Below are 27,773 nucleotides of genomic sequence, written 5' to 3' on the forward strand. Positions count from 1 at the left end.
CCCCCCCCAGCTGTATTAGCATGGTGGTTTGAAATGACTCACATTTTAAGGAAGAACCTACCCTCTTGCCTGATACAAGTTTCCTAATTCAAACTTCAACAGGATCAGTACTAATCAAAATATAGACTTTCATACCTGAAAATTGATGTTTTGGCTGTACAATCTGCACACTATTCCTCACAGGCGTGCAGATTCACATGCAATATCAGAGAGTGAGTGGTTATGCATGAAATCTCTCACATGACTCTTATGTTATCCCTTATTGGTAAAAGCGCTCGTGTTACAACCATCCCCGGTCTCCCCTGCTGCCATTTAAACGGTGGGATGTGGACGCATTCTTATAATACAAACAATTAGGTCCCCTGGCATTTTAGGATATGATATTATCCATAAACTTGTGTTATCATCCTTCAGTTTCCCTTACATAGATCTCATAAACCCTAAACTAAACGCATGTTTGACTCTTTCATCTGGCGCTGCGACTAATATTTAGTTTAATTATCGATTCATTCAATCTGTAAAATAGTGAATAATGCCCATCGGTTGTTTTTTACAGCCTAGCATGATGTGATCAACTTGCTTTTTTCCCCTGAACAACACTCCAAAAACCTAAAAACGTTCACTTTAATATTCATCTGAACAAAGACAGGCAGTGGATCCTGACAACTATGACGCGGAAACTGGGGAATATTTGGCTTTTCTGCTCAATAAAAGAAGGGAGGGAGACATGTAATGAATTGATTCTCTAAATTGATTAATCAAGTAATGAAGAAAAAGTATTTGACTTGTGTACTAGCAGGTACTGAGGTCCAGCAGCAAGGTACCGTTATGAATACAGAATGTAATGGTGGAATGTAACTAAGTACATTTACTCAAGTTCTGTACTTAACTATACTTTTGAGGTACTTGAACTTTACTTGAGTCTTTTCTTGCCTTTCATGCTACTTTCAGTTTCAGTTTATTTAATATTAGGTTCAAATTAAAAAATTAAAAATTAATAAGAACATGTCTATTTGAATACAATCCTCCAAAAATGATTGTAAATGATTCAAGTAAGAATCCCATGATCAAAAAGGAGTAGGAAGAAATTCTCCTTTTACTACGCTATATTCCAGAGAGAAATATTGCACGTTTTACTCCACTACAGCGGCTTGCATAAGTTTACACCCCCATGCTAAAGTTGATTAAAAAAGAGGAATAAAAAAAACATCCTTTGGAAATTAATCTTAATGCCTTAATTAAAAGAATTAGGAAAATCCAACCTTTAAGGACACCAATTTTCTTTGTGAATGAATAATGTATTGTAAATAAATAAATGTTCTTCCTTAAAATATAGTATACACACCCCACGGGGAAGGGCATGTGATGATGTGGGGGTATTTTAACTTCTTACACACTGTTATTTAAGTAACGTTTTCAATGCAGACTTTTACTAGTGTGGTATTAGTACTTTTACTTAAAGGACCTGAATCCTTCTTCCACCACTGACAGAATGGCACACCACACGCAACACATTGTTAGAGCTGAAATCAGTGGAGTAACATGTTCTATGGGGCTGACATTTTAATAACTTTCTGCTTTTCGTCCTAACGTATTTTTTTCACACGGCAGGATTTTTACTTTATTTTATATGAATATATTTTTTAATTGCTCAGTATTTTATAGTCCTTTTTATGCCACACCCTTTTAACTTTGGTTACCTAACTGTGCGAGCACAACACCGGAGCCTCTCTTTCCATTTAGGAGCTACTCATGACCTAATCAGATATGAAGTTGAGGTGATGGATGACTTCATTTCAGAGAGACAACACCCCTTAGAGATCCAGGCTCGCCCCGCATTACAAATGGCTTCCTGATAATATTCCATCACCCTATTTGGTGTCTGTCACTCATTTTTGCCAGTGATACCAGAGACCTCCCGTGAACTCCACCTGAACCTGTGCGATCAATCATGGCTCGGATCAAGCTTGAGCCATACCTGTGTGACAGCTCCTAACACCCTGTGTATATACACAGCGCACTTGTGTGATGACAGGCATTCCACCAGTAGCCCCCACCATAGGAGTACATTTTGGGGGGATGAAAGTGATATGTCCCACGCAATATTTAGAAGAGAAAGATTTGTCCCTCCCACAAAAATATAAAAGAAGACTCAATAAAAAAAGCATTTAGGAGGCACAAAACATATATCTATCCTTGCTTGTAAATATGTTTCCGGACACCCCTATAGTGGATTGTAAAATCTCAAGTTTGCAACACGTTCTTGTTGCAATGGCAAAAAAGCTCATCCCCTCTGTCTATTTTCTGTCTCGCTTCATCTGTGAAATGAAGCTGCCTTCAAGTGCAGTTGGAAATGTCAAGAACTATAAATGATCTGTCGGAAAACAATAATCGTGTCAACTTGTGCTATACAAATTGTGGCATAAAAAAATCACCAGCATGCAGTATTTCAAGTGTTTGATGCTCTAAATGTCATAGGAGAAGACCCCAACACCCCACTCTTATAATGTGCCCCCCCAATGTTCAAACGAAACCTACGCCCTGGGCACCCACCACCACCACCTTATCTCTCCGGGAAACGCCTTGCTCCGCTGCCTCTTGCTGGATCCTTGCGTCATCGGCTTCTCCACGCCGACTCGCCCACTTCCAGTGCTGGAATCTAAATAAGTACATCTCTGCAGGGTGAATCCAGACGGCTAGACTATCTGTCCAGTCTTTCTGCTGCACGACTAAAACATCTTTTGAACGCACATGCTCCATCAAAACAAGTTCCTTCCCGAGGCTGTACAGCAGAGGCACGTGCTCCGTACGGCATTTAGTGCCGCTCAAGGCGATTGTGAATGGTTTGACCCTTGTGTTGTCCTCCCAGGGAGAAATGGAAAATTACACTTTTTTTGACGCATTTTTATCACTTTTTTGACACATTTGAGAGACTTTTTTTTTCTCCATTTTTGTAACACTACCATTAGTATGCTGTAAGCATCACTAACACCAATATATCATTACTAGTTTTACAGTATTTTCTTTTTTGAATTCATGGTCAAGAAACCTCATTTATATCAAATTATATCTTTTTTGGTCTTTTGTCAAAGTGTTTTTTTGGGAAATAAAACACCCAAAATTCAATATAGTACAGAACTGATCCTTTGTTTAACTTGCAAGAAGCGTTATATGGAACCATCCATGTAATTTTTGGACAATTTGAATGAAAGAATCCCAAATTTCTGATGTTGAAACTTTTAAAACGGGGCAAATTTGACCCCAGGACAACAGAAGGGTTAAACAATAAACCATGCGAGACTATCGATAATGTGCTATGAGACTAGATATTTTTGGTTCTTATTTTCTCATTTTGGTTATTGTGATACTGTGATATGACATAGGGGTTGTCTTTTCCTGGCGCTAAAGGCGGGATTACAGTAAAGTGATGTCATTTTCAGAATTTAACCAACTTTCAGCTGTTTTATTATGTAGCCACTTAGTCATTATAGCTACATTATTGATGATAATGTATCTATTAAAATATCATTGTGAACAGTTTGTAAAAGCAGCAACTGTCAACCCTACGGTATCGATATGGGTGAGATTATCGTGATATCTGATTTTCTCCATATCGCCCAGCCCTACTTGTACTTTACTTGAGTCTTTTCTGTTCTTGTTACTTTCTACTCCGCTACATTTGCTTTAAACATTAAGATATGCACACAAAACACATGTAGTTATGAAATCTGATGTTTTATTATAAATAATAAATATTATATTATAATATTAATAATAATATGATAAATATAAGGGCCTACAAGTCCAGCTGAAATGATTAGACCATTAAAAACACACCTGTTTGGATCCTGAACACTTTCTACAAAGGGAGGATTTTCTGCATTGAGTACTTTTAGAACATTGAGTACCTTTTCCTGATGCTACTAACATACTTTTACGTAAGTAACATTTTCAATGCAGGACGTTTACTTGTAACAGAGTTTTTAGTACTTTTACTTAAGTAAAGGATCTGACTACTCCTTCCACCACTGCCCACGGCTTTGTTCACCAAACCGCTTCTGTAAAACTTCCGCTCAGCGCTTGTGTTCCAAACTTTTTACTTACCATTTGTGCATCAGAGTCACCTGCAGATGGTGGAATCTGTCATCCCTTACATCTTGATGAGCTTTTCCTCCCTCACATGGTTGCAGTTCTCTGGCTGCTTGACGATTTTCCGGGATTCAACTTCAACAGTTTTCACTTAAGTGTGATCCTTCACTGTAACAAAATGTGACAAACGTATGTCTTGTTAGTGCTTTTTTTTCTTCTTTTTTTTAGAGCTACCTGTGGCTCTGTTTGCAGCAAAGAAGAAAATATGTAGGTCCCATGCTGAGAAAGTAGACAGGAACTTAATGTCTGTGAACTTTGATCCTGTGTTTGATGACAAGCGTTTAAACCTTAAGTGGGACTGAAATCATAAATTTAAATTTTTTTTTTTAAATTGAAAATCTTCCCAGTTACACAAGCAGATGTTTGCCAAAACCTAAAATCAGATAAGTAATGATTTAATCTCATTTCTCATCAAGAAGTGGAACCACTTCTCGGATGAATAACAGGAAGCACAGTTTATACATTCTTTGAATGTTTGCTCTAGCTTTTACAACCGTTTACGCTCGATTTGCAGACAGCTCTGAAACAGAATATGTGCCCACATTCTTTAGAAGTCATCCTTGGCACTTCTGGAGCGTCAACAAAATCAGCTTTTAATTTATTGTCAACAAAGCAGCTTCAGGAATTGTCTTTTAACGGCAGCCAGAGTTCGGACCACTCATTATTTTAGCTTTTGAGCGAGTTCCATTTATCTTCGCAGTCTGTTCTGGACCGCTCTGATGAGTCTGTGGAGTGGGAATTCAGGCTAACCTTGTCTTACAACCTACCAGTGTAGTAGCCTGGCAAATAAAAGTACAGGACAGACAAAACACACAGGAGACGAATGTACACAATGGGAGAGTCAGGGCTCCTGATAAGCCTAACAGACTCGATTGCATTGAGAGTAATTTATTAGTCTGGGCGATTCGATTCTTCCGCGATACATGGACGCCGATTTGATTTGCGTCTGAGTTTTAATTTATTGAGATTCTAGAAGTATTTTGATTTGATAGTTTTGAGTATTACAATTTTCTTTTCCTACTTTAACAAAACCAAAAGTTGAATAATCCACTTCTAGAGACAACATATCATGAGACATTTCTAAGAACTGATTGTTTTCTAAGAAGAATGCACATCACATGTCAGTCAGTCAATCTGACATTTACTTCATTTGTAAAGAAGAACATGATGTGGATTTCCTGCTTTCACTCTCTTTTGCTGTCAGTGAAAGAATGGTGAATCATTGGTTGCATTTTTAAAATAAAAAAACAGATTCTAAGGAAAACAATTCTAAAAAGACAATTTTCAATAACTCACCCAACCCCACCCCTAATATCAGTATGAAAAGCATTTAAAAGCCAACGTCACCACTTAGTTACAGTATTCATTCAGCTAGTAAAGGTTCCATTTACATGTGGCACCTTCTGTTGATGCTAATTGGGAAGATTTCTGAATTCTCATATTGACTGACTGAACTCTTGGTACTGTACGTCTGAGCCAAGAAACGTCAGTTTGACAGTTGACCGTGAGTTTAGGGGTCAGACCCAGTGAGTGATTGTATTTTCCATAAACCTGCATCCAGCATAACTGCCCAGCAATACAAAACACATCAATCTCTTTAAAAAAAAGCTTCTTTTATATTCTGCTTTTATTTTTCTAAGACCTTAACCCTTGTATGGTATTCAGGTCAAATTGACCCATTTCAAATTTTAACAAGAAAAATGGTACAAGTGTACATCTTTTCTACCTGAAAATCAATGGCCTTATCTTGTTTTCTGTGATAAACATGTATTCCTGACTCAATTCAGAAAATTGTTCTAGATATGACCACTTGTGTTTTTTCCATAGTGGATTTTTAACATAGACTTATAACAAAAAACGAATCACACTTCCATTTGAATTGTGTTCTAGTAGAGACTGATTGCATTCCCTAAACTTCTATGTTATCTCAACTGTTTGAAATTGAGATAAATATAATATTTGTTAATAGATTATGAAGTAAAAAAAAATGTCAGAATTGTTTTTAAAACCCCAAATAAGTCACGTGTCAATTTAACCCGAGGGACCCGAGAGGGTCCCGGAAGTAAAGACAACACAAGGTTTAAAGTAGCAAACATTAATAGTTTATATTCACATTTATCAAATGACCATGTATAACATGAGCTGCTCATAAACTCCTCAGCCCTCTGGCTTCTTGACTGTATAACTATCTATCTGTCTAATGCTTTTGTGTTTTATTATGATTGACTGTGGTTTATTGTGCTTTTTATGACTTTTGATTTGTCTGAATGTATTTGTTCTTTTGACCTGTGAAGAACTTTGTGGCCGTGTCTGTAACAGATGCTATATAAGTAAACTTTACTTACTTACTTCAGCTTTTTGAAATTCTTTTATTAGGATAACCCCTTGAGAAGTAGCATCATCAGCTCTACCTTTTCGTTGACTGCTGTTTTTGGCTGCAGCAGGTGGCTGTTTCGTGTATACTAAGTGGCCAGTACTAGATGGGGACTAGCTGGTGGACGTAGTGGAGACTTAAAGGACGTTTGTACTCCTGCGTTGAATCTAAATCTATGGCATACAGTAGATGCGTTCCCTACTGCGTACACTGTAACAAATTTAACGTAAAATTTACAGTAACTTCCTGGCAACAATTAGCCAGCAAGTTACAATGAATTATTTTTACAGTAAAAGTACGGTACTTCCATTTAGAGTATTTTATGTATTCACTGTAAAATCCAAAACAATTAAACACAACATAAGTAGTTACAAAATACAGTAGTTTACTTTACTATTTACAGTACTATAGTGGCTATATTGTGATTTTTTTTAACAGTAATACTTAGACTACTGTGATTTTGTCATGTCGACAAGGTTGTAACATAAACTTATTAAATCATATACACTACTGTAACCGTGAAATCTAAAGGAAATAACTGGAGATTTCACAGCCATTATTTACAGTGTAGCCCAAAGTGCACCTCCCCAGAAATGTAACCTCACATTACAGCGACGCAGACCGCAAAACTGTAATTGGTCCGCTTGGTAGCATGGCGTTTCCTCCTACCCATTTCAGGTTGACCCTTCTTCTCCGTGAAAATGAACCAAATCAAAGAAAGGTTAGAAAATCAAAAATCAGCAGCAAAAACTTCCCATTAGGTGACTGACGGGTAGGGAAGGAACTCTGGAACCATCTGGCTGCAGTGCTCTCCATAAAGCTTTTACAGACCTTCTGAAATGATGGAGGACGCTGTGATTGACATGTGCTTGTTTGACATTTAAAAGCTCAGACACCATCGTGATCTGATCAGCTTCAGTCGCCATTGTTCAAAGTACACAAAGAAGCTCCACACAGTGCTATATTAACCACGCTGCCAACCAGCGTTATGGCGGTGTAAGTGCCAAACGACGCAGACACAGCAGCCAGTATCACTTCTCACAAAGGCTTAAGGCCGTTTCATGGTTGTGCGTAGAATCAACGACAAACCCCCGCAGACTCCGCCGCGTCTACCCCAGACCCTACGCTGTAGCCTGATGTGCACCTCTCGAAAAAAGGAACTTCACGTCGCAGCTACGCACGTCATTTCCCAACTGACTCATATCCTGGTTCTCCTTCTCCATAGCAACATGAAATCAAGGAGAGGGTTAACTAATTTCCCACCGTGGTTACAAAGAACGGGGGAGACACTTTGTTTCTCTCACTATGACTCTAGAGTCGCTGCTCACTCCACATATAACCGCCGTCACTCTCTCACTTCTCCCTCGCTCTATAAGCCACTCCCCCCCTCCCACACACACACATTCAAACACGCTGGCTCGACACACATACCAGCACACAAGTATAAACATCATGATACGTACGTAGGCTACGGCGAAGGTTCTGCGTGAAGCCTCCGCACAACCATGAAAGGACCTTTAGCGTTAGGCCCCTTGCGTAGGCTCTGGGTAGAATTCTAAATTAACCCTCATGTTGTCTTCGGGTCATATTTGACCTGTTTCCAGTTTTTGTTTATCGAAATGTTTTTTTGGGGAAAATGCAATAATAGTGTTTCATGGTTTATCGGAAGACAACACAAGGGTTAAAAGGCCTTCCCTTATGAGATTTGTCCAAAAACAGTTTCTTTCTTTGGAAAGTTTCTCGTTGACAAAATGTGCACTCAGAAACAGAAGAAAACGGATGGAGCTCCTTCAGATTTCTGCAATGCAAATGAAACTAATCCCATCCAAAAACCAACTTGGGCTCTTACTTTGGTTTCAGACAGCACAATGAGAAGGACATACTGCAATTAAAGCTCATAAAGCTTCAGTTCCCCCCCCCCATCTCTGATATCTGTGTCTTCTCTCTCTCTTTCACATTTCAAAAGTATCTAATTGGTTGGATCTGAGCTCACACACAGTTTGGAGTATTTAAAACTGTATTCTGACAATCCAAGTAAAAAATTCTGCAATTTTGAAACAACATGGCCTGGTTATTCATTATGGTCATGTGGATTGGTGAACATTAACTTTAAAATAAGATTTATGGGCACTTTTCCCCCGCTCAGAACTGTGATTCTGGAAACAGCATCCACATGATGACTCTACATATAGCTTTGGCACACAAACGTTATCCAGGGGCTTTGGTACATCTTTACACTGCATTTTAAATGTTTCTGACGAGGCAATAGACTCCAGCAAACATCTGACAAACAGTGACGTGCGGGCGCAGAGCGAGTTCAGACTGAACACAAACCAGCACAGCCTAACAGACTTCACAGACCGGCTCACATTAGGTGATTTACTCGCTCTCTGGGAATCGAGAACATAAAAAAAAACACAGACGCTGTTTGAGCCACATAGCTCAATTATCCATGGACTCAACCTAAGACTGTTTCCAATATCATAACACCGGCCTCCTTCGATTATGCGGTGGAGCTATTTAGTTGCAGTCTTTCGACAATAGGGAGTCAAATTATAATGCTCACGATGAAAGGAGGACGGTCTAGGAAATTCAAACCTGTCTTTAATCCAAAGATGACATTTCTTGTACAATGGAGAGCATGTGATTAAAATCTGGTTTCCTAATTTTCAAAGTGGAACAACAGCATACAGTCAAAAGCAGATGCTTGATTTGAATATGTAATTCATGTAACACTTGTGAAACTCAGCAACTAAAAACATAGAGCTATTAGTCCTTCAGAGTGTGTCTAAAAAGAAGAAAAATAGACTTTTCCTGTTTTCCTGCAATTGACAAGTGGTTAAAAATAAAAATGTTACCAAAGCAGGACTATATTTCAGCAATATAATGATGCGAGCCAAATGTGTCAAGGATGGGAAATAACATGAAACAGGGTGGTAATGTGATCTTATAAACATGTGTAAACATCATTTAACATATCTGGAAATGATGCCTCGGCTGCAGAGTTTTATTGACAGCATTAAGATGTTTGCTGAAACAGACTAAATTGTATTAAAGGTCCCATGACATGGTGCTCTTTGGTTGATTTTATATAGACCTTAGTGGTCCCCTAATACTGTATTTGGAGTCTCTTTTATATAGACCTTAGTGGTCCCCTAATACTGTATCTGAAGTCTCTTTTATATAGACCTTAGTGGTCCCCTGATACAGTATCTGAAGTCTCTTTCCCAAAATTCAGCCTTGGTGCAGAATTCCAGCCACCAGAGCCAGTTCAACAATGAGCTTTCCTTAGGATATGCCATTTCTGAGTCTGTAGCTTTTGAGAAGAAGAGGTGTGGGGAGGGGGGGGGGGGGGCAAGGTGCAGGCTGGGGAAGTAGGTAAAGGGTTGTACACACGGGAGCACGTGGTTCTATCCTGTGTACGAAGAACACAGTTTAGTTAAAAGTAGGGGAGCTTGAACAAAGTGGTGGGAGTGGTGTTCTTGTTGTTGTTGTTGTAAGCAGTTAAAGGAGCTTTGTGGGACTCAGCGTGTTTGTCCTCAGGGCTGAATGTAACAGATGACAGAGATCATTGGAGCTTTTTTCACATCAGTCAGAACTTACTTTTTCACAATTGTATTGTGTACTACAGAGACAAACATACACACACACACCATATTTTGTGATATTGTTGCCTTATAATGCTCATGGTTGACAAGTAGGTACTTGTCATTCTCTTCCGCGACAGGTTTTAATACCTCACACTGCCATCATCTTGAATACTACTTCTGAGTCGGTAACACCACAGGCTTTTTGTGCATCACAAAATGTACACACTGGAAAATAAAGGGCAATGATTGGTATGTAAATTACGTGTAAATGCAGTATGTTAGTCTGGATCACCAGTACATTTCCAAGGTAACTGCTTGACATCCGGATGTCCGTCACGTTCCTCTCCCCAACACAATTCGAGCAAGCAAGCAACAAGCGGAAAATGGCAAGTTTTGAAGAAAATTTGGATCGTGTAACAAGGCAGGCCTACTTGGTTCTTTCAGTGACTGTAAAGATTTACAGAGTATGTTTACGACATTTCATCTCTAACTGGGACATTTTGGGAGCGATTGGTGGGATTGTTGTGGACGAAGTACACACGGAGATACACTGGTAAGAACTAATGAGGTGTAACCATGGATCAGCCGATTTAATTAGCTCACATTACTGTATTGTGTGAACCGTTAACTTCATTTAATATTAGATTTGGTGTTTTCTTTTACAGGGTGCAAAAATTCCACCAAAACAAGTTCCTTCCTGAGACTTTTTAGCAGAGCCACCGTCGCTGCGTCCGGAGCTTAGCCCCGCCCAAGACCATTGTGATTGGCTCCTATTGTCCTTGGGTCAAATTTTTACCCCTTTAAAAAATGTCTATATCTGAAATATGGGTTTCTTTTTAACCAAATTACCATTTAAAAATGGATTGGATTCTTGGAGTACTATTAGTCAAAATAAGTCATAATTTTTGCTTTTTTAACACAAATTTTAGGTATAATTCTATATAGATAAGTTATTGACCATGAATTCCAAAAAGTACAGTAAAACAGGTAAGGTGGTATGGGTGAAAACTAAACAAATGTCTGAAATAGGGACACAAATGTCATTTTTTTGTCCATTTTTGACCCGGGAGGACAATCCGAGGGTTAAAGAAATTTAAACAACCCCGTTGTTTTTTTCCCCCTATCCCAGAATGTATGTGAGGTGTAGCCAGACCTTTCCCCTCAGCGCTGCGGAGATAGAGCTGGCAATGGGAGACTATGGGATATGTAGCTCTGTATTTATGTCATTTTGGTGTTACTGATGGTTTGATATCGGAACCACCTTTTAGTGAGGCCAGAAGATGTTTCTTCCCAATAATTACAATGTAATTATCCGCTAAGCTTTTATGTTCTGTGGCAATTCAAATCATGTATTTTCATAATATTCCTTCTTGTTGGTCAAAAGTCGGTTGGTGAAAAAGTAGAAAATACATTTAAGTAGTGTAACTGTCTGTTTGGCTTGCCACCTCTAGTGGGGGGGTTAAAGTTGATGTATTATCTCAGGTATGAGGACACAATGACCCAGATGTAACTGTTCCTTCTCCCAGATGTAACTCCCTTCTGTAGGAAAAGAAGTCTGAAGCTGTCAGTCATTCTCTACAGTAAGTACTGTATATGGGGCATGAAGGGAGGGGCGTATTGTTCACCGTTTTTTTTAACCCCATAACACCCATGCAAACAATTGTTCTAACATTGCTGCTTGACCTATTTCTTCTCATGTAATATATCGTTAAAGCAGCCTTGTGAAATGGCTTAATTATTCATGCTTGATTTCAAAATGAAGAGCTTTGAGAACATGGCTCCACAGGAGGATTGACACACGCAACGGTGCTCTTACAAGCACACACACTGAGGCACACTGGGGCCCGGCTTAGTACAAAGCAAGCACACACACACACACACACACACACACACACACACACACAGTTGACTGACTACATCCACTGTGTTGTGCACAAAGCATTAAAGCAAGAGTGAAGATAAATGCCCTGTCAGCGCCTTCAATGATTTATTTCAAACATTTCACTCGATCCAATAAGGTTACAATCTATGGCAGGTAATTGTTTATACACAAATTGATGGCATTTTGTTTGTTTTATTGAGCATTGAGTGGAGTGAACACACTAACTTCAGAAATGGATGCACTGTCAAAAAAACATCAATTTGCTGTTTTAGACTACAGTCTGCACTTGGCTTCTCATCACAGTGCATTCTTCAGCATTTGGTTAAACACGGCCTCTGAAGTTTCATTTTATCTGCTTTTTTTACGGACGTGAGGCCTGTCCGTCCATATGGACGAGCGTGCACGTGGGTGTCTGATCCCCCGCGCACTATTTTTGCCTGTCCGCCCGCGTGCGTGTGCGGCAGTTAAGTAAGGCATCAGAGCAGCCTGTCACTTGTCCCTTGGTATTGCTTTAGTGTGCGTCGACAGTGTGTCCACCCTGGGTTTGTCAGTGTCTATTCAGACCTGACCTGTCTTGTTCAGCGCATGGCAGTGGATGCTGATGGACATTTCCAGTTCTCCTTCTCGGTGTCCATCACTCGGCGCAGGATGCATCCCTGACGCATCTTAGTTTGAGCTCCTGAAATTTGTTGACAGTTGCAGAGGGTGGTCTGCAGTTCTGCCACCCTCAATTATGGGAGATGTGATCTGATTCTGACTTGAGGGATGTAGGTTGCCTGCTGTGCATAAATGCTCAATTGTGGTCAATCGATATCTTGCTAATAGGTTTTGAAAATTGAAAACAATGCAAACCGAAAAGACGCGTAAACCCTGCTGAGGGATTTTTTGAAATTCAAACCCAAAGGGCTAAGTGAAGGTGGGGTAAGTGACACCCTTTGTTTATTTATTTCCAGTCCTGGTGGATTAGATCCATTCATCCTCTTTCATGTTGGTTGCTTTGCTGCCAGTCAATCTTGTGTTTGTTCTGTTAATTTCCTGCGAGTCGCTGATGAAAAAGAAGGAGTATTTAATTAGCAGTCCCTCTGTTCTGGTGAAACAGTTAGTGTATTTTTATAGGACCAGGAACACAGCTCGAGTCGGTTTTCTAATGGAGATGGAGGCAATCAGATAACCAACATTGCCACCCATGCTCTCTTTTACTCTTCTTGAAGAGGACAACTTCAGCTTTTAATAAACATGTAATAAGAAGGAAAACAGCTGGTAGCTGCATCACAGATGGTGCCGTTCCTGGCATCTCCAAGGAAGGGACCACACATACAGATGGCTCATTATTCCAGCATTTGGTTATGCATATTGCACAAAATTTTATTCCAATGCTTAACAACCAGTATAAGCAATACAGGTGTTACTATTTTTCACGAGGCTCTCTCTGCAAAGTGAGCGGTCGGGATCTGGTTTCGTTCACATCTTTCGGAAGCGGATCACTCACACAAGACTCAGAATCTGCTTCTCCTTATCAATATTTCACCACTGTGTCTGTTTTGGGCAGTGCCGCGTTAATCTATTTGTGGCTAAACAGCTGTCAGTCTTGCCCTGACTGCAGCTCTGCTTTTCAACGCGCACCTTTGTGTCGTTAGGGTAACGGCCCGAGGAATATCTCAGCGGGTCGTTGATTAAGACAGAGGGAGAGATATTGATCCCAAAGCAACGGCGAAACAAGTCTCCAAAGCCAGCCGAGAGCGAGGCCGACGCACATCAGCACGCAACCTTGACCTCCTCTGAATCCCTCTTTCATCTCCACTTACAACCTCCTACTGCAGCCTGCCTATCTGCATACTTCTAAACCTGACTGTCCTCTGTGTATTATTCATACTCGTTCAAATAGAAAATGTCACTGGTTAAAAATAAAAGAAGAAACATTTAAATGAAAACAAGGCAAAGGATTGGTTCCCGTGAGAGAAATCTGTTTGTTGCTGAGTCTTTTTTTAGGATGACTGTTTTAAATTACAGATGCTCTCTAATTGGCTACGGTCAAATAAAGCCCGCCTAATGAGGCATTGCATTCATTTGCTTATTTCCTTTCAAGTTGGTTCCCTTTGTATCTCAGAGCAAGAAGTCTGCTCTCGCGCTGACTGCCGTTCCAGGCCGGGTATTCTTAGTCAAAAGACTATTATGCCTCAAATGAACATGTAAATATATATATTTGCTACAGCAACAGAATAGTCGGGAATGAGAATTTACTCATTAGCTGCATAAACATTAGCAATAATAAAACCCTGAACTTTAACTTGCATCCTATCTTTCTGCGGTATTTTGACGACCACTAGCAGAAAAAAACACAAGCCCCTCACAATCTCACTCACTGCATCTCCATTATATGATAAACTTAGCGTTGACTTCTCCTTAAATGTGATGATGAAGTGTGCTAATCACAAGTGAGAGCGCGACAGAGACACTTTTATCCGTCCGCCTGTGTGTGTGTGTGTGTCTGTGTGTGTCCCGAAACATCCGAGGGATTTTCTTTCAGACCTCCTCACACTTGACACTCCATGTATGCTGGAGCTGTCCTGTCCAATTTATAACAGGAGTCAATGTGACCTTTATCCTGGCAATGACTATAATGTACTTTAGCACATGTCATTCTCAGGTCAGGATCATCCCCTGTGTCATATGTTTTGTCTTGCATGTTTTACAGTCACCTGGGACGGACTGCTGCACTTCTGCGATGCAGCCTAGTCAACTTAAAAGAGATCTTAAGACAGGTGATCTCTTCAAGAAACATGATGCATTATTACCACAGAGACAGTTTTCTGAGGCCTATTTTACGCAGCGTGCCATTATGGATGAATCACGTCTGCATCATTATGTTTCCCGTAGGGCTGCACACTGTGAGGAAAATATCACGGTAACGTTGTTGAATACCGCAATAACGATATGACTTGTGATAAATACAAAAATGTTAAAATGTTGTCAGTTCAGTTTTCTTGCTTAAATTCAACAAACTGCTTGTTGAATTCAAAACGAATGAAAGGAAATCATTTCTATTCTCTCACTGAAAACATAGAACATTGAATGGAATAAAAAAAGCAACACAAAAAATAACTATACTGATCTTTTCTTTCTTACTCACACAAACAATCTCTGAGTGTCTTTGCTATATGTCGCAGCCTTTCACAATGTGGTTAATGCGCCAGTTGTTATCGCGATGGCGATTAAAAGAACAATATATTGTGCAGCTCTAATTTCCAGAGATATTTATAGCTTGCACAATGTAATTGGACATTATAATAGCACAGACATGAGTATTTTGAAGCCCGGGTTCATAATAATAGCTTTTTTCCTTTCTACTCTATTTAAGTCTGTAACAAATGCAGGAAATGAAGGAAGCCAAATGATTTAAAGCGCTTAAAAGCATAGGTAGGCTGCACAAAATAACTGTCACAGGTTTTTGGCTCTAATTTCCCCCCTCATACTCATCTTATTGCTCATCAGCTAAGTTGTCAGGTCTGCTACATCCCTTTGATGGCATCACTGACAATTAGCAAGATGATGCCACACAAAACCATCTGGACAGGCCCATCTCTCGCTGCTGAGGGAGACAGTTTCTGGTGTGACAAAAATAAATCTCAAGGTCAGTCACTGTCACTTTTTAAAAGTATCAGGTTCCTTCAGAGGTAGATTTATGGGATTGGATTTATTTTGAGAAGGTTTACTGGCTAATGACAGGGTGTCGGAGATACTGTTAAGTGGAGACGAGGAATTAAATCAGTAAAGTACACAACCCTGTCCCTGCCTAATGTTTTTCTATTGTTTACACATAACCACGTTTCATCGTCAGGGTGCAGAAAAGCAGCAGAATTCATAGAAAGGGTAACATGTGTAGACAGACAGATAAATAAGACAGAGGCAGACAGACAGAGAGACAGAGAGACAGAGAGACAGATAAATAAGACAGAGACAGAGAGACAGACAGGCAGAGAGACAGATATTTAAGGCAAACAGACAGACAGGCATATAGATAGGAGAGACAGACAGACAGACAGACAGACAGACAGATAGATAGATAGATAGATAGATAGATAGATAGATAGATAGATAGATAGATAAACAAACAAGGAGATAGATAGGACAGAGAAAGACAGACAGATAAGATAGATCAGACAGACAGACAGACAGACAGACAGACAGACAGATCGATAGGACAGACAGAGACAGACAGACAGACAAGCAGAGAGATAGATGCGACAGACAGACAGACAGACAGACAGACAGGCAGGCAGGCGTTGGCTGCTTTACTACCATTCAGAATATGATAGACCTGGCATGTCATCCTTCTAGTACACTCAGAAAAAACGATCAATTATCAAGAGGGGGCGGGAAATTGATTTTCCCCTTCCCCATACGCAGCAAATGTCCCACATAAATATATGATGCTTTGACAAACCTCTTTGTATTAAACGTGAAGGGCCCCGGCAATGAAAGTCAGACTAAATATAACTCTGTTAAGGCCCGGTCACGCCAGCATCTCAAACTGTGGAATAGTCGGGCAAAATCAGTGAATTTCCCTGGTATCATTGGATTTCACTCGCAAGAGTGAAGATGTGCAGTTTTTCAGTGAATGTATTTTCGTACCGTCGAACAATCCCAAGCTGCCGTGTCTTTGAGAGCCACAGGCTCCAAAATGGAGGCGGTATCTTGGCTCATTAGGTGTGTTCCTCTGTCCACTTTTATTTAAACTGTCCCACAAAGGAGGCTTGGTTCATGAGACAGGAGCATACATACATCTTTTGAATAAAACTGAGAACGTATTGCCTCGTTGGCCACTGTGCTAACGTGCTTGCTAACTGACAAGTAGCCGTAGCTAAGCAAGATGGCTCACAGAGCGTCTCCCCATCAACGGTTCTTTATAAAATCAAACCAAAACCTGGCCAGTGTCACATCTGGAATACCCAAGTACACAAAGTGATCATTACCACTAGCTTTAGAACATTTGGGGAATAAATTTTCACCACATTAATAACAGTGTCTAATTAGTTAGTGATTATGGCTCACTCTTGCTTTTCTTCACTTGTATGTGTTTAGATTAGCTGTTTATTAATCTCTTTTTACATGATTATTGTCTGCTGATTTGGTAAGCTGTTATGCTTGATTTCTGTCTACATTTCTTTCTATTTCGCGATGTATGCGGCACTATGTTGTATTTACTTTGCCGTTGTTTTCTGTGACTTGCGGCCCGTTGTATAAGCCCGTGGTTTTCAGACCTCTGCTGTCACATCGGTTTGATTTCTTATTTTCTGGTTCCATGTTGCTGTATATGTGTGCAAAGTAAAAAAAAAAAACTAAAGTAAAAAAAACTGCCAGGTGAATGTAAAACTTCCAGTAAAGACTAAACAGAAAGAGGCCCAGAGACGTGTTCCCATTGACTCGGGCTGGCCTGGCATGTTCCCAGCATGCCGCTGTGTTAGCCATTAACTCTGCAGCTACTGTTGATCAACCACAAGCCCTGCGAGGAGCCCCCACGCCACCCAGCTTCTAGCACCTCCTATTTCCTGAAGACGCGTGTTCATGAATGTTTTTCTTTTGTCGTGGTTTGTGATTCTGCGGAGGCCGTGGTCTCTTAAACATTACCTCACAGCCATTCCATATTCATCTATTCCTGGGGTGTTTTCGCCGACAGGTTTTGATCAAGGTTGCAGGGGCAAATGGATCGTTGAACAGAAACTAGAACGTGCTGTCATTGTTTTTTGAAGAGTGTGCTCTGCTCTGGCTGCGGGAACTCATCTGCAGCTCTTCCATTGTGTGGTCCCATGATGCTTCTCTGCTTGTGTGTCCATACATCATGTTTGTGTGTGCCGCACTAAAGCAGATCCCCTACAGAATAGGCTCCGGAGTGTCATCCACACAGAGTTATCCCTCACCACTGGCTGACCGTGGCATTATTCCGATGGGGACTGTTTGACTAACAAGCATTTTCGCTGTGGCTGGCTCTAGTCAATGCTGCCGCGCTGGATATATACATACTGTATAGAGGACACCTTGAATTGGGGGGGGGGGGGGGGGCAACACTATTAAAAGCACCCACTGGTCCGGAAAACACACTGTGATTTCATTACAAAAATCATATAATGGTCGTAAACACAATAACAAAGTTGCACTTTTGCTTGGCTTATTTGCAGCGTATGTAGAAAACGAGCGTCTCTCTCTTTCTCACTCACACACACTCTCTTACACTCACATGCACAAGATCCTTTTGTTTGATTTCAATAAAAAAAATTGTTATAGTAGTACACAAATACATGATTGAGCAAACGTTGGAGGCAGTCTAATAAAGATGTTAAATAAACACAGTGTAGTGCTTGATTTTAAATGCACTGTGTTTAAAAAGCAAAGTGAAGGCTTAACACTTTCTCCACACATCAGTGGGTCAGCTGGGAGGGCCAGTGATCCAGCTCCTCTCTCTGTGAGTGGGCTGTTTAAGAGTCAAAAATGTAGCTTTACAATGTGCTGCAGATGTTACATAAACGCAGTGGAACAAAAATAGTATATTTGCTCTGGGATATCCTCAAGTGAAGTACATGTATTTTAAAACACGTGTGCTTCTGCAGTTCTGAGGTTATAGACTGTTAAAGCAGCCACGCAGTGTGCAATACAAGCCGTAGTAACACTTCTATTGCATAATGCATAGTTAACCGATCAGTAAAACTCCTGTTTAGCCTGCGTCTGGTTTCGGCTTTATGGTTTGTGCTCAAATTCCAGCAAAAATACCTTGTTGACCTTCTCTGTGCTGGTAGACACCGCATACTTCCACATCCACCTGCTAAAACTATTTTAGCCAGTGTTTAACTCCCACACACGGTTAACAAACAAAAAAATGCACAACGCAAAAGTATCTCTTTCTTTGTGCTCAGTTTATGGAAGTAAGCACCCCAACTTGCAGATAGTTTTTCAGTCTATATTAATATTTATGTCTGCACTGTAAATACTGTGTATTTATTGTTGGCGTAGCCCAACATTCTGGGCCCTGTACAAAAGGCCTTTTCTATGGGCCCCTTCCCCCGCATCCACAGCTAATCATTCCAGCATCTTTCGGGGTTCTCCTCAGTCGCCTGCCCACAGTCCGACGCCCCTGGTGTCAGGTCCAGGCCCGAGGCCCGAGCCGACATATATAGAGGTTTCTCAACGCAGCGGACTAGGGTTCAACTCCGACCTGCAGCCCTTTGCTGCATGTCATTCCCCCGTCTCTCCCCTTTCATGTCTTCAGCTGTCCTGTCAAAATTAAAGCCTGAAAAATGAAAAAATATTTAAAAAAAAAGAAAACAAAAAGCCCACCCTGACAATCGTCTCCTTTGTTGTTAAGACTTCCCTGCAGAGAGCCCAACAGCACAGGGACTCAGTCCGTGGAGGTTTCCCCCATCTGATGGTTTATAACCTCCCGCAGTCCCTCACGGTAGGGCTTTTGGTAGAAGTTCAACACACATGAGACACCGTCATTTGAAAAACATCTGTCACTCTGACAAACAATAAGAGCACAGGGCCTCCAGGGAAAAAGGGAAGTGCAAGCTCCATATTTTATTCCTTTCTGTATAACACTGCAACTGACTGCTGTTTTTGTGTGTGTGGTGAACTGTACTTTATGTTGAACGCAACGCATGCACACTACTGACAATTGACATTTTAAGGGCATTACCCTCGACAAGGCGACCTGGACAAATGGAAAAAGGAAAAAGGCAGAGTGATTTATCGAATGGAGGACTGACGAAATATTTGGATTTACATTTTTCTGTGCCGTTTGAAATGAATGTCCGGGACATTCCACCACGCCCCTGCTCTGGGGCTGTGTGAGCTGTCTGCAGAATAGCCTGCTGACCTGAGATCAGGTAGGGCTATATCTCCCCAGGGCGCTCGCTACAGCCAAGACAACACTGCACCGCTCTCCTTTTTCGAATTCTGCCACTTCCTCCTGGCTTAATTGAGAATTTGAACAAACAAATTAATCATTGCAGCCCATAAAAATGACAGGATTCATGCAGTAGCATTCTTCATTCTCTCTAATTTGTTGTGTGTTGTCGCCGCACCCCCCACCCCTCCCCTCTTCCTGTGCCTTTTCTCAAACCCCCACAGCAGTTTTTGTGCTGAATCTGCGACTTCAGCCCCTTATGAAAATTACAAATACTTGTCAAGGTTAACGAGTTAATATTCTCATTCAATATTTATTTTATGGGCGAAAGAAAGCGTCTCCCTTCAGCGCGTCCTCTTCCAGAGCGAGGATGGGTTTGTTAATCAAAATGACAAGGACAGTGTCCTTTTGATAATCCCCTGAATCATCGAGAATAAAAAATGAACTTTATTAATCAGCGGCCCCTGATTAATTGTTATGAAGTGTTGCTCATCCATTTCCCTTGCATTTCCGTAATTTTCACAGAAGCCTAACAATCTCCCCGGTGATTTGGAGCCTTTTGAGCTGGCGTTGCATTCAGCAGCACAGCAATAAATAGCTGGGCAGCACACTCTTCTTCCTGGATGAGCCTCTGCACAGCAGACTTTCAGAAAAACACACAATGCTTGTTTTCTCTCTGCTTACAGCATGGACGTTTTTTCTCATCTGAGTTTGCATTATTAAAATGCCATTGTCCAAAGAACGTCGATACCGCTGCTACCATCAGGTCAGTAGCAGCCATCAGTCTGTCTTTATGTTTGGAACCTGCATCGATACTTCAGTTTCTGCCCACTTCATTCTTGAATGCGAGGCACAAATATATTATCTATTCCTCTCTCTGAGTGGAAACACCACCACAGTACAGCAATTTACACAGTGAAAGGCCGGACTTGATATCAAATCACATGTGAACAAGGAGTTAGTAGAGGCGTATGATTCAGAAAAATGTCACGATTTGATTCTGATATTTAGGCTCATGATTCATTTCAATATAGAGTCAAAAAATGATTTTTGCTTAAAAAAACAATTCACAGTATGTAAATGTAGTTACTTTTACATGCACTGTATGTATGTGTGTATATATAGATACACAAACACACACACACACACACACACACACAGACACACACATACAGAATATGTATTTTCATATCCAGCTTATTTATGTGGATTTCTTTACTTGTTATTTTAACATCCTGGTATGATGTACTGTATGTGTATGTTGTGTGTGATGTCTGTGAGCTACTGGGACCTTAAATATCCCCTTGGGGATCAACGAAGTATCTATCTGGCATGTGACTACAACAGGCATACAACAATTATTTTATTTTTTTATTTTAAAAAATAGGAATTGATTTTTGGAATTCTATGAATCCATTTTGAATCGGTAGAACTTGGATTATTATTCAAATGCAAATCAATATTTTTTGCATACCCCTTGTTGCACATTAGGGATCAACTGATTTTTGGCCTGGGTCATTATCAAGGCCAAAATTCGGCAATTAGAAGATGATCTGTATCAGTGTTTTAATTAACCAATACACAATTTAATTAATTAACTAATTAATTGTTTGTCTGCTACACACAAACTGTAAGGAGCTTAGCAGGTTTATTAAATAATTGCTCCTAGCATTTAAACGTTTGTGTTGGATTTGTAACATTCCAAAATATTTCATTCAATTTTTTTTTTTTTTTTACTGTAAATAGATATCAGTTCCAATTATCGGTTATATGAACTACTAATAATCTAGCCTGGAAATCCAGACCCACATCTGAAAGATCAAGAGTCTGGCATTGAGTAATGACCAAGCGTGCATTTTAAAATCTCAATGCACGCGATTGGTTAACACTACGACCAATCACAACAACACACTGGGTGATGTATCCAGGGGCACTTACGCTTAGCTACCAGCGGAGCTAACTGGTAGACTGTTCAGCTGGCCTCTGGCTCCACCTACATCAGATACACGGATGTGATTGGTGCAGCTGGCCTCTGGCTCCACCTACATCAGATACACCGATGTGATTGGTGCAGCTGGCCTCTGGCTCCACCTACATCAGATACACCGATGTGATTGGCGCAGCTCGGCTACAAAGGCATAGTTAATGAGCAGCATTACTCGATGCCAGAGTAACTCGCTGAGCAAATTCTAATTGTGCTCTCGCTAGAACTCGGGATTTCCCCGGGTACTAATAATTGGTATGGTCCCTAAAAGAACAGTTTCGGTCACTGTTACACATTATCTACAAATTAAAAACTCAGAGAAGACCTCCCAACAGCACCACCAAGCCCAAAGCTACTGATTTCTTGAACAAGTTTATACAATTTATAGTGCATATATTGATGATGTTTATGATTAATGTATAACGTTGAATGCCGTTTTCACAGTGGAAAGTGCAAGGTCGGGAATCTAGTGTAATTTAAATGAAGTGTGCGAGACGTGTGGTGCTCATTTGCTCTGAAGTGATGTCCATGAAACAGAATCTACTAACGATATCAGAAGTTTCATATCAGAAGGGTGTCTCTCTTTTCTTTTCTGACTCCTCTGGGTGCATTATAACAGAAGGGGGGACCTGATGAAGTGAGAATATGGCACGCTATGCTTTTCTCTTTTTCTTTTTAACTGTATTTACATAGAAGTTATGATTTCTATATTCCACTCCATATTAAAAGTCCAGTGTAAGGAAATGATACATTTAAACAAGTGCACGCTGGGGTTTTCAGCCTCTTCAACAGATTTGAGGGGGTGGGGTGGCTCACATGCAATTAATTGTGGAGGTGTTTTATCCATCAGAATGAATAATTTAAAGGGAATGTTAATAGGTATCCCAGACTTGGCCAAAGGAACAGAGACAAAGTGTTGTTGAAAGACATTACTTTCCCTCTGATGCTGCTCTTCATTTGTTCTGGATCTTTTTTTGGGTCAGTCGAGGCACAATTAAGAATGATAATGATTATAAAAAAGCAATAACAGCATAACAATAATAAGTAAATGTATGTATTAAAAAAAGAAAACGTAGGATCTCGATGTAAGGTTAACACTCCTAGCCATTATGTGTGATTCGTTTCAAAACGGCAAAATGAGAATCATTGCAGCACAAAGTCAAAAGCTAAAATTTCCCCATTATTAATACAAGCAAGTCTGGTTCCCGGCACATGGGAACTAAAGTAAATCTGAGCAAGACCTCCCCCCTGCAGAGTTACCTTTGAAAAATCTGCTCCATGTAACATAACTTGTTATAGGGAGGGGGCGTTAAAGCCACAATCTTTCTTTTTTTAATCCACGTTAATGTTAAGTATAAATAACTGAAGAGTTATAGATTTAACATTGACTCATTTAAATTAAGATAATAGACTTCTTTTCCCACTGTTTCCCCCCCCAAAAAAGATGTAAAAACATTAAAAAAAACATTAAAAAAAACGTATTAGGAGTGGGAATCACTAGAGGTCCCACAATACAATATTATTGCGTTACTTAGGTCACAATACAATGTTTTCACGATACTTATGTCAAAGTACAATATTATTGCAATTTTAAACTTTTAACTATCACAATCTGTTTTATCTAAAAAGATCCATTACTAGAAAAAATACTCAACTGCGCCATTTACTAGACTAAGAAAGCAGTTGATTTTATTATTCTAGTACGAAAAAGTTCTATACTTTAAAAAAAAGATCTATATTTGGCGTTTGTGTATGGATACAATGTGTAATGGAAAATATCGCGATACTATGTTGTATTGATGTTTTTTCTCCCATCCCTATTACTTTTACATAACAGATTGGTGATGGAAGATAATGACCTCTTCTCAAGAGTCCATCAGGTTTTTGTTTTTTTATTGTAGAAGCTATAGTACGTAGTTTCTGTTGGCGCGTCCACATGATACAAGCCTTCCGTGATCATGCACGTGCCCCAGCCCCCACACCCATGCAGTTGCTAGTAGCCAAGGAGGACACGGAGGATTAAAAAAACCTGATGGACTATTCAGAAGAGGTCACTCGAGCTTCTGCGCGGGAAAAGCCACCGGGCGCCACAATCTTCTGAACACAGTCATACTGAGAAATCCAGAGAGAGTTGTGTGGAGCCGATAGTCTTAATTAGCTTAGGAGGAACTCATTTTGCAATGACTTGAATGTAACGGATGTTCAATAATATCAAAAAGTTACACGTTAAAACTTTAAATTCCTAAAAGTACATTGTATTGTGTACTTGAGCTGAACAGTTCTTAGAATAATAACAAATTTATTACATTCACTGAATAAGATTATCTTGGCCTGAATTACCATATAGTCTTTTAAGACACAAAACCACAGTTCCCCTTGAAGGAAGCATTAAATTGAGACTGTCTGAGACTTGATCTCAGTACAGCTTTGACTGATTCCTCCTCTGTGTGTGTGTGTGCGTGCACATTTGCGCTCTTCTGCTTGGAATCTGTGAACTTCATTGACTCCCATATGCACAGAGGATGACATCAAAAAGAAGTCGTCTCTGTCAGATGCAATAAAGGGACGTCCACATGTGCATAGTCCCCCATCCTTCACACCCAACCCACAACATAAATTAGCTATGGTGACTACTGTCTTTTCACCGGGCCATCCAAGACGAGGACATGCGGAGAGGAAAAGATTCACCGGGGGTGTAATGAAAGCCAGGTTTCCCAAACATTGAAACCAGTAAATTCAGCAGAGATATTGCAGAATTAATTTGACACCGATCCTCCCCCCCCCCCCCATAACATGCATCTGTTACTTTTTCACAAAAAGGATTCACAAATACATGAGTCCTATTGTACGGTTTCCTCAGATGGAGATCTATGCCGTTGTGAACAAAAGACACTCCTTCAATGACAAGTGCCAAGTACATCAGCCAGTCCTTCTTTTCAAGTAATTCCAACCCTGGCTATTCAGGGTTTGCCCTGTGGCGAGACCGAGCACTTCGTTCTCCAGAAATAGCCATAGCTCATCTTTCACAAGGACTCAGGTCGTCTTATCACGGGGGGGGGGGGGGGGGGGGGGGGGGAGAGAGAGAGAGAGAGAGAGAGGTTCATTTAAATTTCTTGTCTTTTCAATATGCCAGGCAATCATGATGCTCGGTTAATATTGAAGTTCGGGGAGCGCTTGGTGTTGCTCCCCCCATCCCCCTCCCCGCAGGCTGTGTTGAAGGCACAAAGAACTTGTAACTTGCTATCAAATATCTTATCACACGACTTTATCTGCCAACAATGGCAGACAGTCGCACCTCAGCTGCTCTCCAGCGTCTTTTCTGCCCTGATTCAAAGCCGTTTGTCTTTACATACAGTACAAATATATTTTTGATTGGATCTGCTCAAGTAGTGAATGCTATAATAATTGCATGCCTCTTGCTAAAGACAAAGATTTGCTTTTGCTAGCTGTATATTTATCTGTCCATTCCGAATTTCCTTTTGTTCCCTGTTCACAGCAGAATAGCAACATTGGCTTAACACATCTAATTAACACCCAAGTACACCTTGACAACTTTTGCATGACACTCACTCAGCTGAAAATCTTTTTAGAAAAAAAAAAAAAAAAATTCCACACTTTAACTGAAAAGCGAGGCGTTTTTTCTTGATAAATTTAAGATAAAAAGACATGGCAGTCATTTCCTCCCATGACATATTTGTTCTTTAACAACAAATCAATGGCTGTGAAAGCTTGGCACCTGAATACAGAACAATGGGGAGATGAAGCGAAGATTGTCTTCATTAGGCACATTAATATTCATAGAAAGTAGAAAATCTGACACCACGGAGGACTTGGTAACCTTTTCTCATATTAGATTTTTTTTTTCAACTTCTTAACACAATTAAAGTCCAGCAATGACTTAATTAATGCGGCTTTCTGTCAGGCGCTTTAAAGAACTGTCAATTTGGCCTGGGTCTGCCTGTCAGCAGGGAAGAAAGACAGTCATCCCACTCTAACGGGAGACAGTCGGAATCACAGTGCCGGATAAAGTCACATTCTCAGACACCTTGCCAAATTGATTCTTTTAAGGGTTTTCTTGCAGATTACCATTCCTTCCCTCCTGTCTCTTATTCTGCATGAGTGTCAAATCTGAGAGAAAATCTAAATTCAGTTTTAGGTTCTGGCTATTACCATCCTCTCCTAATGTGCTCGTCGTTGCCGATACCCTGTTAAATTATGATTTGAATGAAACATTTCTCGTGCAAAGCCAGTGTCCTGTGAGCTCTGAATCAATTACCTAAATACAGGGAACAATATGGTGTGGTTAGAGCGCGCTGCCCTTGCGGTTGCAAAAGTTACCGAATCAACATAAGCTCAATTTTTTGTTTGCATGAAGATACCGAACGTTTTTATTCTCGTTATGCATTTTCTCAACATGCCCTTATAAAAAATGCCATCCGTGGGACATGATAACGATTGTGTGGTGAGTTTCTTGGTGAACCAGCCCTGTGTGCAGACTGAGCGCCGAGGCTGTGAGGAACGAAGCGGGTGCTTCCCTTTAGAACCAGAATGGTCGTCAAGTGGAAGCCACAGGCTGTCCAAACAAGATGACAGTGCAAATGGCTGCTGCTAATGACTGATTCTCCTCTTGTCTTCTTTTGATCAAAAATAGGTGCTTCTCCTCTCTTCCTCGGAAATGGTAGAGACCAAAGTTGAGGTAATGGGGGGACCGTACTTTAGAGGCTGACACAGCTGCAGGATTTGTTATCACTCTGACTGAGTTTCTGAGTTTAGTCACGCTTATATACACTATAGAAAGTGAGCCGAGATTTCAGGAAATACCGAATCACCACACAAGTTGTACAATATTGTTGCTGTTGTGTGAAACTCCTCAATCAATCTAATTCTTAACAACGGACCCAGTTTTCTTATGTTTTGTGTCAGTTTTTTTTTTTTTGTGTCTGACAACATTATGGAAAGGACCCCTACAGAGAATAAGATCCAGTTTGTTTAACCAGAAACCAAACCCAAAAGACTCTATTTAAATAAATCATGCTTTTAGCGTGTATAAAGCCAGCATATTTTAACCTGTAAATGGTTAAATGATGTTTTATTTATCAACCAAACCAGTGTGGTGATTTTTGGAAAAGTGGAACGACGAACCAAAATGGCTATATAAAGTTTTATTTTGTTTCTGTGGACCTTGAATGAAGTGGATTTTATGAGGATAACATTACTGTCTATTTACGTGGAGTCTGGTGGGTTCAGCGATTTAGCAGATGTTTTGGTGTTTGACTCTTCACCGGAAAGGTCTATCTTTGTAGGGATCCTTTCCATAATGTTCGAATAATAATCGACGCCTGTCAGCGGCATTAGCAATCCCTTTTCTGGACGTTAAGTGAAAATGTGCAATTGCCCAATAACTTCCATTGTAGCTTGTTTCGCTGCTGCTTGATGCAGATCAGTCAATTCGACACAAAAACTTGCAAAAATATAAGTTACCCTTTAAATGAGATATGCAGTCAACATCTGATTTTAACATTCATTTTCTTATCTATCCACTAGGTGTGACCGGGGGGGATTCATACACTGCCATTCTTTTTTATTAATGAACCAATACCTGTGATCATGCTGCAGGAGGTGTAACTGGGTTGGCAGGCGTGCTGCCACTGGGAAACAGATTAAAATAGTCAGGGTTCCTTTCAAGGCTTGTACAGAAAACAATGGAGGCTTCACAAGGTAATCATGCCATTATATGAGACGGAGGGACTAATTGGAATTATACTAGAACAGGCAGGGAGCTCATTAAAACCTTGAGCACTACCTCATGATAAACAGTCACTTTAAGGGCTGGCACTAATATGATGAGGCAAAGTCTTTATTTCTCACTTTCCGATGAACACATCTGATGTTCAAGC

The 27,773-nt window shown here is 40.3% G+C and overlaps 1 long non-coding RNA gene across 1 annotated transcript in view; it reads right to left on the reverse strand.

Moving 5' to 3' along the window:
• Positions 1–3,888: 3,888 nt before the first annotated feature.
• The window catches only part of LOC117948163, a 79,776-nt gene continuing 55,891 nt past the window's right edge, over positions 3,889–27,773 (reverse strand). Inside the window, exon 3 of the long non-coding RNA XR_004657393.1 lies at positions 3,889–4,257. This is a non-coding gene — a long non-coding RNA (uncharacterized LOC117948163). The remainder of the gene's footprint in view (positions 4,258–27,773) is intronic.

Source organism: Etheostoma cragini, chromosome 7, assembly GCF_013103735.1.
Source record: "Etheostoma cragini isolate CJK2018 chromosome 7, CSU_Ecrag_1.0, whole genome shotgun sequence".
Classification (NCBI taxonomy): Eukaryota; Metazoa; Chordata; class Actinopteri; order Perciformes; family Percidae; genus Etheostoma; species Etheostoma cragini.